The sequence below is a fragment of the Zalophus californianus genome, chromosome 12 (assembly GCF_009762305.2).
Source record: "Zalophus californianus isolate mZalCal1 chromosome 12, mZalCal1.pri.v2, whole genome shotgun sequence".
Taxonomy (NCBI): domain Eukaryota; kingdom Metazoa; phylum Chordata; class Mammalia; order Carnivora; family Otariidae; genus Zalophus; species Zalophus californianus.
The window spans coordinates 51,869,751-51,888,627 of record NC_045606.1 but is presented as its reverse complement, the minus strand read 5'-3'; the positions used below and the strand labels follow the sequence as shown (position 1 = coordinate 51,888,627).

At 38.4% G+C, this 18,877-nt stretch overlaps 1 protein-coding gene across 4 annotated transcripts in view; it reads left to right on the top strand.

Annotated features, from left to right (window-relative positions):
- Window positions 1–18,877, top strand: part of MACC1 (MET transcriptional regulator MACC1) — a 147,814-nt gene that overhangs the window by 83,977 nt on the left and 44,960 nt on the right. For 2 of the 4 annotated variants that reach the window (XM_027574387.1, XM_027574385.1), the window contains exon 2: window positions 5,637–5,678. The gene's annotated coding sequence lies outside the window, so the exon portion shown is untranslated. Of the gene's footprint in view, window positions 1–5,636; window positions 5,679–5,818; window positions 5,914–18,877 lie in introns of those variants that run through there. The other 2 variants (XM_027574384.1, XM_027574389.1) reach the window with 1 other exon arrangement.

Here is an 18,877-nt window from a genome sequence, read left to right as displayed (position 1 = left end):
CACACAGATAACTATTAAGTGAATGCACAAAATCACTATTTTAATAAAAATTCGACACATTCTTAGGATTTAGTGACAAATATACACATATATACTTTGGAAATTTTCTGGAAAATTATGTAAGTTCCGGGGAAGTTGATGTAAAAACAGTTGAAGATTTTAACAAAGAGTAATGTTGGTATAAAAGTGGCAATTGTACAAATAAAAATACAGAAAAGTCAACAAATGAACAATTCTTCAGGTTATGGTTAGGAGGCAAGTAATCCATAGACATTCCAGCAAAAGCTGCACAGAAGGTTCTCTGTTGTTGATTAGTAGCAAAAGGGCAGCAATGGAAACATCTTATGATCATGCAAACAGTTGGCACATGTTTTCTTGTGTGTTATCCTGAAAGCAGCGAAAGAAAGAAAACAGTGATGAACTTCTCAACTTCTCAACTTTTACAGCTTGGTGGGGGTCAGTTTATGGATGATTCATCTTATGGTTGAATAAGAAGCCAGAAAGATGTAATGAAGGAAAATATGAAATTGTAAGAACAATTTGGCTCCCTTTCTTAATCTAGGGAAATAAGATCAATCTGACCTATTTAATTTAATTGCTCTTAGGAGCAGATCACTTTTAGAACTGAATCATGGGTCTCTCAAAATTAAATAACAGGTGACATCCCAGAAGCAGGTGATGTTTGGGGTTGGGGGACACAGGACCTTTCTTTAAGCGTCTTCAACTATATATCTTCTCTTAAAATTGGTTCTCTGTGCAAACAAAAATATTTTCTCTGAACTTCAATGGGAAGTCTGTCCAGATTCATGTCACCCTCCTGACTTTGGAGACCTTGAGACCTTTAGGCTTGAGACCTAAATTAACTTTGGCCATAACATTTTACTATGATTTGAGCTATTCACTGAAATTAACTGGTAAATGGCACAGTTATTAACTGTTTTTTGGAAAGTTGCAGTGTGATCATGACTCAGGAACAAAGTGACCCAGAAAACGGATGTCACAGGCAGCCCAGGGGTCTGAGAGTCAATACATACTGAAAGACGACAGAGAAAAACTCCAGGGGGAACTTTCTTCTAAGCTTCAAATGTGGCCTTTCTCTCCAAGATAACCTCATACTGGGAAAAATCTGAGCATGTGGGGAATATGGCTGTTTCCTATCACTTTTTCTGGTATATTTGTCCTACAGAGACCAAACATGAGTGACATTTAACATAGGTCATTGAAGGATACCAAGAAAATCCCCTTTTGATTATTAAGTAACACCCTTTTTTTTTGTGTTTGATTTCCCCCTCTGGATACAGGAAATCACTAGCTATGCTCTCTTACTAGATATAGAGAGGGGATAAAGCCTAAATTCCAAATCAGCTGGAGAGAAAAAAAATTACCTCTGCATTACTAAGCAACTGACAGCTTCCATGTAGTCAGAGAATTTTAAAGTTAGAAGGAACTATAAGCAAGTCTTCCTTATTTAATTGGTCAGTTTAATTTAGGTCAACAAATATGTACCATGGCCAGGCACTGTGGAGTTTTTGGTATTTAGAAATTAAATAAGATCCAGTCCTTGATCTGATGGAGTCTAACAATAGTAGGGTAGGCAGAGATACTATCTATGTCATCAAAGTAAGAACTGTGTTAGGTGTATGTATCAGTCCGGGTTTTGACCTCCAAGCAATAGCAAAAGAGTTTGGCTGATATAAATTGAAAGCAACACACCAAACTCCCATCCCATAATTTCTAGGGGGGCCTGGAGAATCAGACATAGAGCTTATAAAGCCAGAGAGATGCCAAAACAATGCCACTGGATAAATTCCTTGTTTTTCTCGTCCTAGAAACTGTAGTTTGCATGATCAACACCCAGAGTCCTGGACCCTGCTTTCCATGACCATTACAGCCACAGTCAGAGTGGGACATTGTTTACACTGCTGCCTCTGTTCACCACGAGAGCAAGTTCTCCCCTATCCCTACTGCTTAGTGTCGCCAGTTCCTAATTCCAGCTCCCAGATGGCTGTGTCTGATTAGGTATTCCTCGTGCTCTGCTCTTATCTACCAGGCTGGCTGGGTCAAGGAGTCACTGCCATTTCAGCTTCCATGTCAATTATCACCATTAGAGTGTGGATGGAGTGTTCACAGTTTAGTACAACACAGTCTTTAGCTTAAATAATCTTTTGGGTGACTCCTATTTTATTTTCAGTTTTTCTCATCCTTATTCTCTCATTTCTCTTCATGATGGTACCTGAGTGTATGGTAGAAGGAGAGACATAACATTGTGGTGTGGCGAAAAGAAGGGGGCCTGAAGTCCATGTGATGCTATCTGGGTCTTGTCTGGTCACCTGCTGTGGAGTTGTCTGATTTGATTCTGGTGCTTGATCAATGGACCTTTTGGGAACATTGTACAAACATGGCAAATATCAATGGATGATTTCTACCGTTTTGCTATAGTCACAAAGGCACAGTGTAGCCTCTTTGCCTAACCCTGGGCTTCTGCATGTCCACTGGCCCTCTTGGCACCTTCACAATCTCACACGTGGGGATATAGGTTTAGTTAGTACCTTGTTAGTTCTCCCAACGGGGCAAAGCATACAGTGGTGTGAGCTGTGTGACTGAACATGGAGGCTCTGTTTCCAGTATATTGGACCCTTCAGTACCTACCAATATGTTTCTACTGAAGCCCCCCTTAGAGTTCCACTCCACCTTTGGCTTGCTTTTTCCCACACACTGGGATCAATAGAGTTGGCTTTCCGTACCCTTTTTCTATCTGTCAGGAAATAATGTTTGTCCACATTCTACTTATTTTTTAGGTACAATAAATATTATGGCTGCAAATGATCATGATTGATTTCATGGGTAAATGAAAACATCTTGCATTAGCATGAGAAAAATATTAGCCCAGTGACACACCTGCATAAATTAGTACAAGAAACATGTAAGGGAAAAAGTAGGGGCAAAGAGGTCAGAAAAGAGTTTTTTAAGGAAATGACACCGAGGTATATGTTAAGGATGAACCCTGTGCCCAACTTTAGATAGTTTAGATTATGTTCCCATAGGCAGTCTAAGGGGCTGAAAGTCTTTATGACATGATAGAGGGGAGTTAGGAAGACTTTCCAGACAAAAGTCACCTTTACCAGCCTGCCTTTGTGTCTGATGGTCCACAGAAATATCATTGTATGTCAGCAGGATCTAGAAGGTGCACTTCCTCCACAGTGGCTGACAGCTAGAAGACACAGTAGTGTGTGGGGCCAAGAGAATCCCATAGAAGCAGAGGTTTAAGGAACTAACAAGTGCTGAGAGACTACCCTCCCTTGGGTGAGGAGATTAGTGCTTAGGAATTATTTAAAGTAGTCCAAAGTTCAGAGTTATATCTTGAGAGCCAGGAGATTAGGTTATAGGGGAAGTGAGCCAGAGATGCTGGAGCTGGTGATCAAAAATCATAGATGAAGGCAGGGCTGACTGTCCAAGATGCAGTCATGGGGCTGAGGGCCAGTCTTTGGGAAGCTGTTAGGAAAGCCCAGTGCAGGACATGAAGCAGAGCCATGAAACAATTAGCACTGATCCATGAAAGCCTTCATTTCAGGCACTGTCAGGAGTTAAATTGATGGATTTATCACCTTACCTTTCTGCAAATAAAGATTATGGAAGCCACACCAGATTAGATCACAGGGGGGACTCTGATGACAGTACTCTTTACATGAATTTAGAGAGTTCTTTAAAAGCAAATGTTTATTTTCTGGGACAGATAGAAATGGTATTGGTATTGGTATTGGGGCGTCTGGGTGGCTCAGTCAGTTAAGCATCTGACTCTTGATTTTGGCTCAGGTTGTAGTCTCGGGGTGGTGAGATGGAGCCCACCATGGTCTCCACACTCAGCAGGGAGTCTGCTTCAGATTTTTTCCTTCTGTCTCCCCTCCCCCACCCCCTGTTTGCACATGTGCACTCTCTCTCTCTCTCAAATAAATAAGTATATCTTAAAAATGGTATTGGTATTACCATCTAGCTTAGAGTTGATATCATTATTTCATTCACTGATTATTTATCTGAGTTAGTGAAGTAGGAATAAAATAAGGTGTTGCCTTCATACTGGAAGGTAAGACTGCCTGTATATGTACACACACACATACACACACACAAAACCATGGAAATAAGGTAGAAAAAGTATTATGAGAAGACTAGAAAAATATTATGCAATTTATTAGGAGGGAGAGAATAAATGACTGGAGGGAGCTGCTTGGAGAAGAGTGTTTTTTTGATAAGCTTTGAAGGAAAGGAAAGATCTGAACATTTAAACATAGGCAAAGAATATTTTAGTGAGAAGAAACAGCATGGAGAACAAAATCTGTAGGGTCTGGGGAAATGGAGAGCCATTTGTTCTGTAAGGAATGTAAATGGCATAAAGGCAAGTTAGGTTCTAGTCAGAAGACTGAAGCACTGTGACAAAGGAAGATAGAATAGCCCCCTTTGGATTGTGGGAGCACCCAAGGGGAAACTTCAACAGAACTCTGGGTGGGTTAAGCAGCACGGGCACATGAAGCCCCAGGGTTCCTTAGGGAGGTAGCATGTAGAAAGGGTGGAGAGAAAGTGCAGAAAAGGGAAAGAAATATCTCCTTTGTCACTATTCTGCAATCTGCTTACAATTTTTTTTTTTTTTTTAATTTAAGAGAGGGAGAGGGGTAGGGGCAGGGACAGTGAGAGAAAGGGAGAGAGAGAATCTCAAGCAGGCTCCACGCTGGGCACAGGGCTCCATCTCATGACCCTGAGATCATGACCTAAACCAAAATCAAGAGTTGGACACTTAATCGACTGAACCACCCAGGTGCCCCACCATCTGCTTATTTTAAGTTGATCTTCCCATTATGTTTTGGGGCCCAGGCCAAGCCAGGGCTTGTCTATATCCATTTTCTGGGTTGTGTCTAACAGGAAACAAAAGGCTAGAAAAAGATGCTGTATGAACAAATGGAGGAAACACATTCCTCAGCTTTTTTTTTTTTTTTTAACATTCTTTTTTCCCAGGCTTGCAAAGGAGTGAAACAATTATTGCACCTTTCATTTTACCCAAGTTTTTAAAATCCATTTCTTTTTTTCCCTTCAATTTTCTTGTCCTTGAATTTTGAGCAATCAGAAATAATGCTGGAATATACAGAAGGAAAACACAAAATCAGAAAACGGAAGGAAATATCAAAAAGGGGTTCCATTTTGCTCCCATTTTTAAAAGCACATTTTTAAAAATCCAAGGCATTTTTGTCAGATGAAAAGTCAAAGTTCTGCACTGTGTCTGTCACACCTCTGAGTGACAATCACAGTGCTGATGTAGGAGAACTAGACACCATGAGGCCTCACAAGGACGCTCTCATTCACCTGCTCCACCAGGCAGTGAGGCATCCTTAGCTCTGACTCACTAAAAGGGAATCTGGTGGGGCAGGTTCCACCTCTGCATGGGGATTTGTTTGCATGAGGAGTTTTTAGTCCTTGCCTACACCTAGGGAACCTTCTCATTCCTTGGCAAACATCAAACCACTCTGGTTTCCTTTTATAGAAATAGGTCTATATTTACAAATTATTCTTACATATTCCCTCCTGATCTGATTGTTGGAATGCTTTGCTTTACTGTTTTGCTTCTCCATTTATATACCCTTTTTTCCTAGGGTGAAACTATACCATCATCCACCCTCTTCTGCTGGTTTCAGGTGAGGAGTCTGAATTGTGGGTATTGTAGTTCTTTTGCCTTTTAAGGTTTCTGGTTGGGCAACCTTGGAGTCACAGTGGGAGGACTTCTAGTCCCAGTGGCTCGATAAGCAGGAGTTCAGGCACCACACACAGAGGGAGACACGTTTGAAGAGAGTCGTTGGTTTTGGTAGAGTGACTTCCATTTGCTAAAATGATGTTCCTGAACTAAAGAAGCTGGGGTTCATTTCCACAACTGTAAGTGTTGCTTTTAGAAAATTAATATTTTTTCACTACTGTTATATAGTACACACTAGGAAACTGTGTAATTTCCAGAAGAATTGACCACACTAAATGGTTCTTCCAACCTAAGCCCTGCTTGGAAAGAAAAAAGGGAAGGTAACTGATATTCTGTGATTTTGTGGGACGTGGTTTAGAATAGACTTTGAGACAGAGACTAGAAGGATACCTTGAGAAATGATTTAGAAACACACACACACACATACACACACACACACACACACACACGACTCTGGCTTGCTTCATATACATAAATGGTTGAAATCCTCTGAAAATTTTAAGTATTTCAAAAGACAGCCAAGTGTGTTGAAGACTGTGGGCATCGAAGTTAGATAAAGTTGGATTTGGTAAGATGTTTCACCATGTCAAGCCTCAGTTTCCTCATTTGTAGAGTCAGTATGAAATCTACCTCATTGGGTTAATACAATGAAATTTGCATTGTACTAAGTAGATGATTAGACAATAACTGATGGAGGATAAGTTGGGCTTTTTCTTAATTTTCAACTAAGCTTCAAAAACAGATTAAAGAAACTGTTTAAAGTGATAAAGTGATTCCACTTATATGAGGTATTGAGAGTAGTCAAATTTATAGCAACAGAAAGCAGAATGGTGGTTGCCAGGGGTTGGGGAAGGGGAAAAATAGGAAATGTTTAATGGGTATAGAGTTTCAGTTTTGCAATTTGAAAATGTTCTGATGATTGGTTGCACACAGTGTAAATATACTTAACATTACTTAACTGTACACTTACAAATGGTCAAGTTGATAAATTTTATGTTATATGTTTTTCACCACAATTTAAAAAATAGATCAAAGAGCATGTGGTGAAAATTCTGGTGCCTCCAATTTATTAATGTGTCCCTCACTCTTGAAAAATGTCTAAGTCCATTTTCAGAGGATTGATATTGGATCACCAATGTTAGTATCTGATTTTTACATACCAATAATTAATAGTGATGATGCTATATTTCTGGTATATTCTTAAAGTTGTCTCCACCTTAGTGATCATCTTTTAATACTCTCCTTAACTTCGTTATATGATTATCTCTAATTCATAATAGTGATATTTAAAATGATTTTATGGGTATTGTACAGAATCTAGGAATTAAGTCATAATTATTAGTTACATCTCAATTGCATTACTTATTCAGGTTTTCTCACCTTCCTTATAGCTTATTTATAAACAGATTATTTTTATGTGTCTGTGTCTTAGAAATAACAGACCATCAAGACAGGATCTGTTAAATGCCAAGTTATCTTAAAATGTATTAGCTAATTTGGAGGACAAAAGACAACTTGGAATTCTCTTGATTTGAATCTTGAAAGTTTGTCATTGTTGAACTTTTGGGAAATCCTTTCTTGAAAGACCATATGTACTCCTGGCTGTCTATTAAGACTATCCCCTGTGGTATTTGATGATAACTGAAGGTGATAGCAACAAGTGTTTGTGACGAGTGTGCAAGGTTTTGCATGTGATATACCACATGAATTTAAATCCTCTCAGGAGCTATGTCAGCAAATCCAGGGTAACATCAGAATGAAAATAGAGGAGAAGGAAAGCTTGATAACTACTTGCCTAAAATAGCAGCACTGTTTTTACCATTGAATGCCATCTCTGGCCTACTTTCTCTAAGAAGTGTCATTTATTTATTTAACAACTACTTCTAGCAATCCTGCAGTGTTTCTGCACTGTTCAGGGCCCTGGAGTTAAAGAGTGACTGAGGCTTAGTCCTTGAGGGGATCTTGATCTACTCTAAGAGAGATGTATTCATAAACAGCTGAAGGGAGGAAGTGCTAATCCATTAATCATGCCTGCCCATTCGTGGCATCACTGTTCATTAATTCCCACTCCTTAGAAGGTGTGATGCTTAGTATCAGGGGATAAAAGGAACTCCATAAATATTTGCTTGGACTGTAATCATTGGAGATTAGAAGAAATAAACTTCCAGACTTTTCTCTGAGTCCATCAAAAGCAGGATGGAATGAAGAGATGTGTACTCAGAATAGCCAAGGAAGGGGAGGCCATGATCTACTGAATATTGAGGACACCATGGGAAGTGGTGGAGCTTTAGTCAGACCTGGAAGGATGTGCAGAATTGAAATAGGCAGAAAAAGATGAAGAGACTATCTCATCTAAAGCAACATTTCTCAAACTTCGCATGGATGAAATGATTTTAGGCAGTAGATAGACTGGACAATCAATAACACTGAGTAATGCTGTGAGGAGGTTAGTATATTTTTCAAATTTCTTTCAATGTTCCAAATTTTGTTTCAAAACAAAGTTTTACTGTTGTTGATATGACTTTAACTAACACTTGCGTCTAACACATGTTTTTAATTCTCCTTTGTAAGAACTATAGAGTAAGTAACAGGCTCGATGATTTTAGCAGGCAAAAGGTATTTAGTTGTAACTTCACTTTTAGAATAACATTTATTTTTATACTTATTGCCTATTTATTCCAATAGATACTGTTTTTTTTTCCATTTATGACACTGCTAGAAATGTGCTTTTATAATACTTATCTGAGCTAAAATCAGAGTAGATTTACAGAGAATACTAAGTGAAAAATCGTTCAGATCATACTTGGTAATGGAAAAAATCCTGAAGAGGTGCCAGAATGCCTGAAGTTTGGGAAACATTGAAGTAGAGGCACTGTCAAATACCAAAAATTAGGACGTGAAATGGAATCGGTTACGTTTATGTATAGCTAGGAAGGAAAGGTATTTGGTATTCTATGGCTATCTTTGGAAAATGATGCTGGAATAAGGTTGATTGTAGAAGAGATTTGGACTTCAGCTTCTAGGTGGTGTCCTGACCCAGGGACATGGTGAAAGTTGTGCTTTAGGAAGATCATCTAAGGAATGGCTTATAAGTGGTTTGGAGCACAGGGAACATGAATGCAGGCAGAGTACTTTGGACATAGGTCTTAATAATCTGAGCATGGATAAACAACGGGTGCTGGGAATGAAAATGGAAAAGAAGAGAGGGATGAGGAAGTCATTCAATAAAAAGAAAACTAAATAATAATTATAAAAAGACAACCTCCAAGTTGCTCTTGAGTTGTTAAGTTTGGTGGCCTAAGAGAATTACAGTGACACTGAGACAAAAGAGAAAGAGCTAGCATTTGCTGGGGAAATGATCCTTTGTGCTCCAGGCAATTTGAAAATAAGATGAATCAACCTTCCAGTGGAAAGGGAAACTGCATTGTTAATCACATGGGACTGGAATTTTAGAAAGCCATCAGAGTTAGCCAGAGAAGTGGAGACAGCAAGCACATCCCTCCTTAAAATGAAACTTAGCCCTGCTCTTTTTTCTGCCCCACTCAAGGATAATTGGAGAAACTTCAGGTATCTAGGGAAAGGAAGGGGAATGGAGAGGAGGTTGACTGTTTCCTCCCAAGATTTTATTTTCTCTGGATAATTCTTTCTTAATTATTATAGTCATCATCTTGCTCAGAGATGAAGCTCCTTTACTGGGTCTTTCATGAGAATAAACAAAAACATTTTCATCTTTAGCCAGGAGAATAGTTACCAGGTTTAATTTCTAGGTATGGTAGAGTGGAGTTTTCTGTGTCTTCTCTTTCTATGGGAAAGGCAATTAATTTAGATGTTTCCCTAATATGTACAGTACCTAGTAGATAGATATTTAAGGGTAGGCAGATATTACAAAGATTCCCAACTTAAACAATAAAATATTAGAAATTTAAAAAAATACAGCACACTCCTTTTTCCTGTTCCCCACTTTCCCACCTCAGAGGTTGCTACTATCCTGTCTTTGTATATTATCTCTCCATTGTATGCTTTTATTCTTTTATCTGCTTTTATTTATACATTTTTATTCTTCCTGCCTCTATGTGAATATATCCACAAACAGTATATAACATTGTTTTGAATGTTTAAAAAAATTATAGAAAAGTTACTTGCTCTTTTTTCTCAACATTGCACTTTGGAGATGAATCCATGTTGATTTTGTAGCACAACTTACTCATTTTCATAGATGTGTGGTATTTTGCTATCATAAGTAGCGCTATAATAAATAGCCTTACATATGCACTTGGGTAGGAATGTAAGAATTACTGTAGTGACTATTTGCAAGGAATAGACATATGCATCTTCAATTTTATAAGATACTGATAATAAATTGCTTTCCAAAATATTTATACCACATTTTATTCCAGGCCAATATGAATGAGAGTAACTATTTCTCTCCATTCTCAACACACTTATTTATCTCAAATGTTCTAAATAAATAGTCTTTCCAGATGTAACTGAAAACCAGACACTTGTGGCATCTGAGTGACTAAGATACGTTTGGAACATTCCAATCTCTAAAATATAGGGTAAAATTTGATTTCAAATCAACTTTCTTGTTTTTCAACCCATGTGAGAGATTAAATGACCTGTCCATTTAGCAGACACTCACTTTAGTATTAATTATATTAATAATAATAGTGATGATAATATTAACAACTGTTAATGTCATTTAAATGCTTACCATGTGCCAAGTGCTGTCCTAAACACTTTAATTACATTGTCTTATTTAATTAATTTTCGGGGGCAGATAATATACCAATTTTAGAGATGAAGAAACTGATTCACAGAAATACTACATCAATAGTTAGTAAGTAGGGTTGGTGGATTTAATATATACTCAGTCTATTCCAGTTAGGACAGTTGAGAAAAGATAGGTGGGAAACAGACTGGGAAGAGAGACATTAAGGTATCATAATCCTTATCTTCCAAAAGTTTAGAATCTAGTTAATATTTAAACTGCATCAAAAGAACATTTAATTTAATTTAATTTTGCCTAGGAAAATTGGAAAATGATCCTTATAGATTATCAAACTTTACTGAGCCTTGGAGATGAGAGAAAAGATGTTCAAGAGGCAAGAAAAGGAAGGGAGTGACTTTTTATAAAGTATGAGAAGTAGAAAATACAAGATATATTTGGTGAAGTTAATTTATCCAATCATTAATTCAACAAATAATTTCTGAACATCTGTACTTCATGAGGCACTGAGCTAAGTTCTGGGATACAGAACTGAATAAGAAAGGCACCATCCCTCCCCATAGACAGATATGCTTGGAGATTTAGTATTTGGGGACCTGGGGGCAAAAAAAGAGAATAAGACTAGAAAGACAGGTTGTGTCTAATTACAAAGGATTTTCAAATATTAGTCCTAGAAGTGTGTACTTTTTTCTGAAGGCAGTGAGGAATCAATGAGTCACTCTGAGGTGAGTTGCATTATTCATTAATTTATTCAATAAACACTTATTCTGCCTGTTTTTTGCTTGCGCTGGGGATGCAGAGATGGTGGAGCTCATATTACAAAGTGACAAATAAGTATATAAAATTGATAATACAGTGTGAGAACTAAAACAGGGGTTTGCACAGGCTAGAGACGCCTACCCCAGGCTGGGAAAGTGTAGTGAGGAGTGGGAAGGCCACAGTGGGAGATACTCCAAGGTGGTTTCTGGGATAAAGAAAAATGAAGAAATTTAACAACTGAGTTTAGTCTTTTTTTTTTTTTTAATTTGAGTACAGTTGACATACAATGTTACATTAGTTTCTGTTATACGATGTGGTCAGTTATGCTATGCTCACACGTGTAGCCACTCTTTGTCACCATGCAGCCCCATTATATTACTACTATCATGTACCCTTCATTCCTGTGACTTACTCAGTCCATAACTGGAAGCTTGTATCTCCCACTCCCCTTCACCCATTTTTGCCCATCCTCCACTCCTCTCCCCTCTAGTAACCATCGGGTATTCTCTGTATTTATAGGTCTAATTCTGCTTTTTGTTTGTTGGTTTATTTATTTATTTTGTTTTTTTAGATTCCACATATAAGTGAGATTATATGGTATTTGTCTTTCTCTCTCTGACTTATTTCGCTTAGCATAATGCCCTCTTAGGATCATGTTGTCACACATAGCAAGATCACATTTTTATGGCCAAGTAATGTTCCTCAGTGTGTGTGTGTGTGTGTGTGTGTGTGTGTGTGTGTGTGTGTGTGCGCGCACGCCACATATTTATTCCTTCATCTTTGAGTATAGTCTTTTATAGAATAGCATTTATTTGCTTTTTCTGGTTTCAAAATATTGCATGTTCACTGTAGAAAACTTGAGAACCACAGTCATACTTAACAAGGATGTACATCTTTAAGATTTGTGTTTGTGGATATATCCTCCCTTTTTATGACTATAACAGATATTAAGAATGAATAATTAATAAAAATGTTATGTGATCATTTTAGTTCACCCAATAATAAAGTATACATTTCCATAACATTTTATATCCTTCAATAACATAATTTTAAGTTGCTTATTTGTATGTGATAATTTATCTAGTCCTTTAGTATTGAAAATATCTGTTTCTCCCCATATTTGTTCTTTTGAGTAGTGCCACACTGAATATTGTTGCACAAAAATCTTAGGACATATCTGAGTAGTTTTAAAGATAAATTTCTAGAATTTGGATTTTAGGTCATAATACCCACTAAAACTCCTGGCCATATCATGAAAAAGAAGGAAAGACCTCATAGAATCCTTAACAAGAAATTGAAATGATGATACTTGCATTTTAGAAAGATCATTTAAAAAATATTATGTAGGGAGAACAGGAAAGATTGGAAGCAACAGGCCAGGTAAGATTTATTGCAGAAATCTAGGTGAGAAAAAAAAAATAAAGCCTACACAAATGAAGCTACATTAGTGTTGGAATATGGCAGAAATTTTTAGATATATTAATTTGGTAGAATTTAGTGGATTAGGGAGAGTGGGGGGCCGGAATGGAATAAAAATGATTGTGGATTATGTCCTTGTTTCTGACATGGGTAACTAACTGGGTGGGCAATGGTGTCCTTGTTCCCTTAGATAGGAAAGACAGGAGAAATGGGGTTGGGAGGAAAGATAGGTGAGTTCAGCTAAGGTGAGTGGACTTTGACCTGCCTCTGACTATTCACACAAATAAATTATTTAAGCAATAGTACAGATCTGGGAGTCTGGGGTGCAAATAAATGAGAGAAAGATGTTGGAGTCAGCAATCCCTAGACATAGCTACAGTCATGGTTGTGGATGGGCTCTCCCAGAGGTATTGAGGACTGCAGAATGAGAAGAGTACGGGGCTCATGGTGGTGTCCTCTGACATACTACACTTGATTTTAGCCAAAAGGCCGAGAAGCAATGTGGTATCCTCTGACATAAAACATGAAGATTTAATCAGAGGAAGAATCAGCCATAGTGGAGACTGAGAAGGAGAGGCCAGCAAAATAGGAGGAAATCCAATGGTGAGTAGAGTGAGTGAAGACAAAGGAGGAGAACTTCCAACAAGGGAGAAGTTAACAGTGTCACATGTCAGAGCAAGACCTAACAAGAATGAAAGGTGGCCTTTAAATTTCTGTGGAAGTCTTGCCCAGAGCAGTTTCAGAAGAGTGGTAGGGACAGACACCAGAATGCTATGACTAGACCCGTGTTTCAATGACACGACTTTCGTGCAGTGGGCAGAATAGCACAGGGAAAGAAGAGACAAGAAAATGGAAGGCTAGTGCAATGGAGAGGAGATTAGGGCTCCAGGAAGGATGTAATACGGGCTAACCCAGGGCAGTTGCCATGGCATTATAGAAAGAGATGTGGCAAGAAGGTTTGCCAAGTGGATGGGTATGGTATGTGTTGGAGAGAACGGAGTTCAGGAGGGCTCCAAGATTTTAATCTGATATAACTGAGAAGATTGCAAAACCATCAACAAAGGCAGAGTTCTGGGAGAACAAAATAGGAATTTTCGTTGGTGAAGATAAGGAAAGAGAGCTGAGTTCTACCATGGATATGTTGATTTGAGGTACATATGGAGATGTGTAAGGGTTATGGCAGCATTCACTCTGAGACCGTCTGAAGGTGGCTGTTAAGGTTCTGCAGCTCAGGGCAGAGATCTAGGTTAGAGACAAAGATCAGTGAGTCTTTCCCATAAAAATGGGACTTAGAACCCTGGGGAAGGCTGGAATAGCTCAAAGAGATCACTGAGAGTGAAAAGAACAAGAAAACCATGGGCAATATTTAAATAAACAGGTAACATAGGTGGAGTCACTGAAGAAAACATGGAAGAATTGATCAAAGCAATAGCAGGGAAACCACTAGGATATTACTGCAAGAAAATAGAGGAGAGGGAGTTTTAAAAAGCCATGGTCATCACCAAATCAGCTGCAGGCAGTACAATCAGGAAGAGGACCAAGGAAGACCTTTGGGATCCAGGCTACTTGCAACTTTTGCTTTGTCTTGGAAAAACGTTTTTAGAATATTTACATCTTTTGTAATACTCTGACTTACATTGTCTTCTAGGTTTTTTTTCCTTCTTAATTTCTTCTTTCCTTTTGCGTGGAGTTAAATACTTACCTTTGTTTAATTCTATAACACAGCTTTCAATTTGTCTTCCAGACTGAGGTTACAGGAACTATATTATGACCAAACTGACATTCCTAGAAACTAACCAGTTTGACCTCATGAAAATTTATCAAAGGCAAAACTTTATGTGGGTTTCTCTTTTCACTTCTTGCCATTCTAAAGAAAATAAGTTGTGTTAATTCACGTATCAATACATATACCAAACTTTCTTTTTATTTACTGAAATTTTCTCCTTGATATCTATAGCTAAATTTAATTCTAGACCTTCAGGCTAAGCTGCTAGGAGGAGCCTGTATCCTTGTTTGATTGAAAAGTAGCATGTCTCCAGCAGAGACTGCTCACTGGGTGATTCTCTTTTTTGGATTATTTCAATAACCTGAACATTCAGTAACAAATTATTTGTCTTTGAATATCAAGAATCAAGCATCATCTTCCAGATGTAAAGTAAATTTCTTTGTATTTGCGTGTAGCTTACACACTTAAAGTATGAATGTAGTTTAATGTCATACCTGTAACCCAGTCTATATTTCTGTATTCTCCTGGGAAAAGAAAGCATGTTTGTTACAACTCACATATTTACTCAAAAATGTAGACTCATTTATCCTGTTTTTGGTGTTTCAGTCAGGTTTCCAAACACTGATGCTATAAATGAGCTGGTCAGTTATTTAGGTTGCGCATTTCACTCAGACTAACATTTAGACAAATCTGTGTTGGGATGCCAAGTGTTAGATACTCTGATAAAATGTGTTAGAGACTTGTGCCAGATAGAAGGACTTGAAAATAGTATTTTTAAAAATTGAACAATCAAGAGAGTCTTTAATATCTGTCCGAATATAAGATATTTTTAAAATATAAAGTAATTCTTACCCACAATAAAAAAATCCAGATAATATACAAGCTTAGAGAATGAAAAGTAAGTTAAAATGCCAGGTTTCATATTCCTCATCTGCAAATCCTGCCCTCAGAAGCACAGCATGACAGTTTGTAGTTTCTTCTGAATTCTTTCAGTAATAAATATTCTAAACATATGGAGTATTTAGTGTCATTGCTTTTTTTTAACTTGTTGTTTTGATGATTGATTCATATCATTGCATACGAAGATACCATACTTTTTTTTTTACACAATGGTTATAGATATGTCAAAACTTATTTACCAGTCTCCTATTGGCAATTGTTATATACTTTCTAGTCTTAACACAGCTGCAGTGATCATTTTTGCAAAATAATAGGATATTAAATTGGAAATTTTGGCTAAGATTCTAAGATAATGGATTGGAGATACCAAAAAGAGGTGTCTGACTAAAATCCCAATTGGGGATATTTTTCCAGTTCTTGAGCTCCTCACTCGCATCAGGTTATAAAAAAAATTATAGGGAGAAAAAACACAGAGGATTTTGTGAGAATGATTTGGAGAGCTAACCCAATGCAGAGGGACAGAAGTGAGGAATGGTACTTTTTATCTCAAGCTTTGAGGAAGTGGCTTTATTGCGAACTCCTGGAAAGCTTGAAGTGTCTTTCTGCTAAAAAAAAAAAACAGAGCTGAAGGAGGTGTAGCTGACAGAAGAATTAGATGCATTGCTTATTCCACAAGCCGTGCAGTCATAAGCTTCTCAGGATCCCCCAGAGCTCACTTGCACATGGTCACGCACGCGCGCGCACACACACACACACGCATGCCCCCACACACCCACACATGGTATCAGCTATAAACATCAGCAGAGACATACCAGCAGAGTAAAAAAGTTCTGTTTTATCTCTCCCTTTCCTTCCCCATTCCCCAACTTTGGAGGCTTCAGTACCAGGATCTTGCAAGTCAGGTGATGGAGGAGGTGAGGCAGGAAAAGAGAGGGTGCACACAGCACTCCCTCCCCAAAAGCTGTAAAGCTGCAGGTCAGGGGAATCTATCTTATGCTGGGACATGGCGTACTGATGGAAATACTGGATGAGACATTCTAATTTATGAAACAAAACTGCATTTTGCAACTTAAAGTAACCGCAGGATTTTCTTTTGGTCTAAAAGTGACCAGAAGATACACGAGGCCAACTGGGGAGTTTTTATTAGTGGTATTGGAAAAAACTCCCCCCAGTGAATACATTTTTAAAAGGAAAGTGGTAGACAGAAATGCAGTTGCATTCTGAATTCATCTCACAATTGTTTTTAAAATGATCGCATACCTATCTTTGCCTACATATAAGGAACCAGTTTTAAATTTAAGTACGGTATACTAATTTATGGATTTCCAGAGCAGAGTAGAGTTAATTAACTTGCTGTAGGAATAATTGAAACTAACCGTATTCTAGGATGCACTTTCCAAGATGGCAATCATAGCCATATATGTCTTTTAAATTTTAAATTAATTAAAATGAATTAAAATTAACAATTCAGTTCCTTAGTTGCACTGACATATTTCAAGTATTTAGAAGTCACATGTAGCTCTTGCTACGTGCTTTGACAGGGCAGATTTGGAACATTCTTAAAACCACAGAATATTTGGTCCTTATAACAGACATCAGGCCATTTAATTCTTAAAAAACACAGTGGCAAAGATGTAATTATTATTCCCACTTAATAGATAAAACATGAAGATCAGAGAGGTTTTCCTAAATTGATCATGTTCTTTGATTCCAGGTCCCATGTTCTTTCCTCTAAACCACAATTTTCTACCCTCAAAACAAGTATAAAATATAAAATCAGCTTCACTCTACTTTCACAGTACAGTGGGGAGTATTCTAAAATCTAGAAATCCCTAAGAGAAGGAGGCTTTGCCCTTCTCTGTGTCACTACTATTGGTGGGAAACACAGTCTTGTTTCTCCTTTCTAATACCTGCCATTTTACAATCCATAACATTTATTCTGATGTAGGTTCAACCAAAAGATAGTTTTATTTTTATTTATTTTATTTTTTTTAAAGGTTTTATTTATTTATTTGACAGAGAGAGAGAGCAAGAGCAGGAACACAAGCAGGGGGAGTGGGAGAGGGAGAAGCAGGCTTCCCACAGAGCAGGGAGCCCGATGCGGGGCTCGATCCCAGGACCCTGGGGTCATGACCTGAGCCCAAGGCAGACGCTTAACTGACTAAGCCACCCAGGCCCCCTAAAAGATAGTTTTAATGAATGGGAAAGGTATTAGTAGCAATAACAAGTCCTAAATATCTGTTGTCATCTACATTATTCCTTTACTTCAGTAGGGGTCTCTAGAAAACTTCTCACTGACTTGGATATGTCTAGATTGTTTTGAGACTTGCTCTCTGTTGTTTTTTTAACAAATGAAGATCAGTGAAATTTATAATAAAACTGCTTCACACTAAACATCTAGTGGTTTGTTGCAGATGACTCTTTTATTGGGGGTGAGGAGTACAGGAGCAATGCGGAGGAAACGATCATCAGCAGTGAGTGAGTATGAACACACACACCCTTCCTTTCTAGGAGGCCAGAGAGGTCCAACTGGTGCACGGACTAAGGGAGTTACCTCCAAGTTGTGCGTCCTTGGAGGCTGAAGCTCAAAAACAGAATCTAAGGAGGCCTTAAGTGCAGAAGTTGTAGTCCCTGGAAGCTCAGGAGTGAAAAGGAATGAGTCGGGCTCTGACTACTTCTGTCCACTCTCACAACCACTCTCCTCGTTGAGGCCGCTGCCGTTTTGCGTTTGTCTCTGGTTCTGCTCCACCTTGTGCTGCCCATACTACTACAGTGTAAATCGGAAATTGGATCCTATCATTCCCTTGATTTAAACTCCTCTGTGTCTTCTTTCCTTTAGGCTAAAGTTCAAGTTCCTCAGCGTGTCTTGTAAGGTCATTCGGGCCCAGCTCTGCTGGCCTCTGCATCCTTTCCTCTTGCCACTTCCTCTGTCCTCTCACCTCAGTCCCCGCTGCACTGCTATGGCCCAGCGCTCCTCAATTACTTGCTTCCTAAACGAGCCACACTCACACTTGTTTCTGTATCCCCTGTATCAATTCCTTTTACCTGAAGCGGTCTTCACCCTTCTTTGTACACACTCCAGTGTGGCTGCCACTGGAACCCAGATAGCACAATCTTCAGAACCCTTTTCATAAACACTACATGATACTCTGGGGCAGACAGGCCGAGGGGTGTCTCCGGTCCTTATGAGCCCAGCTGCTACTTTCATCCCTGTCTTTTGTTGTACCTCCACACTGCGTCAGCCTTCTGCTGGGTTGGACCAGCACCCATCAAGATCGTTTCGACATTTGATTCATCAATTCTGATGACACAGTATCACATCTCTCTTTAGAGGATCTATTTTTAAATAAAGAAACATAAAAGTAGAAATTCATTCTACTAAATAATGCCCAGGCATCTTTGAAGGTTGTAAAAAAGAGAAATGCACAGCTAGGTTGGGTAGGCTTAGGTTAGCACTTTCTTGGATGCAGGGTGATGTTAAAAATATTCAGCCGTGGATATGGCATGGACACTGACCTATCAGAATGGTTGTGGCCAGTGTATGATAGCTGGGTGTTCTCATGGAATATCCACTCGGCCTGCAAACAAGGGCTAGGTATGAAAATATTGC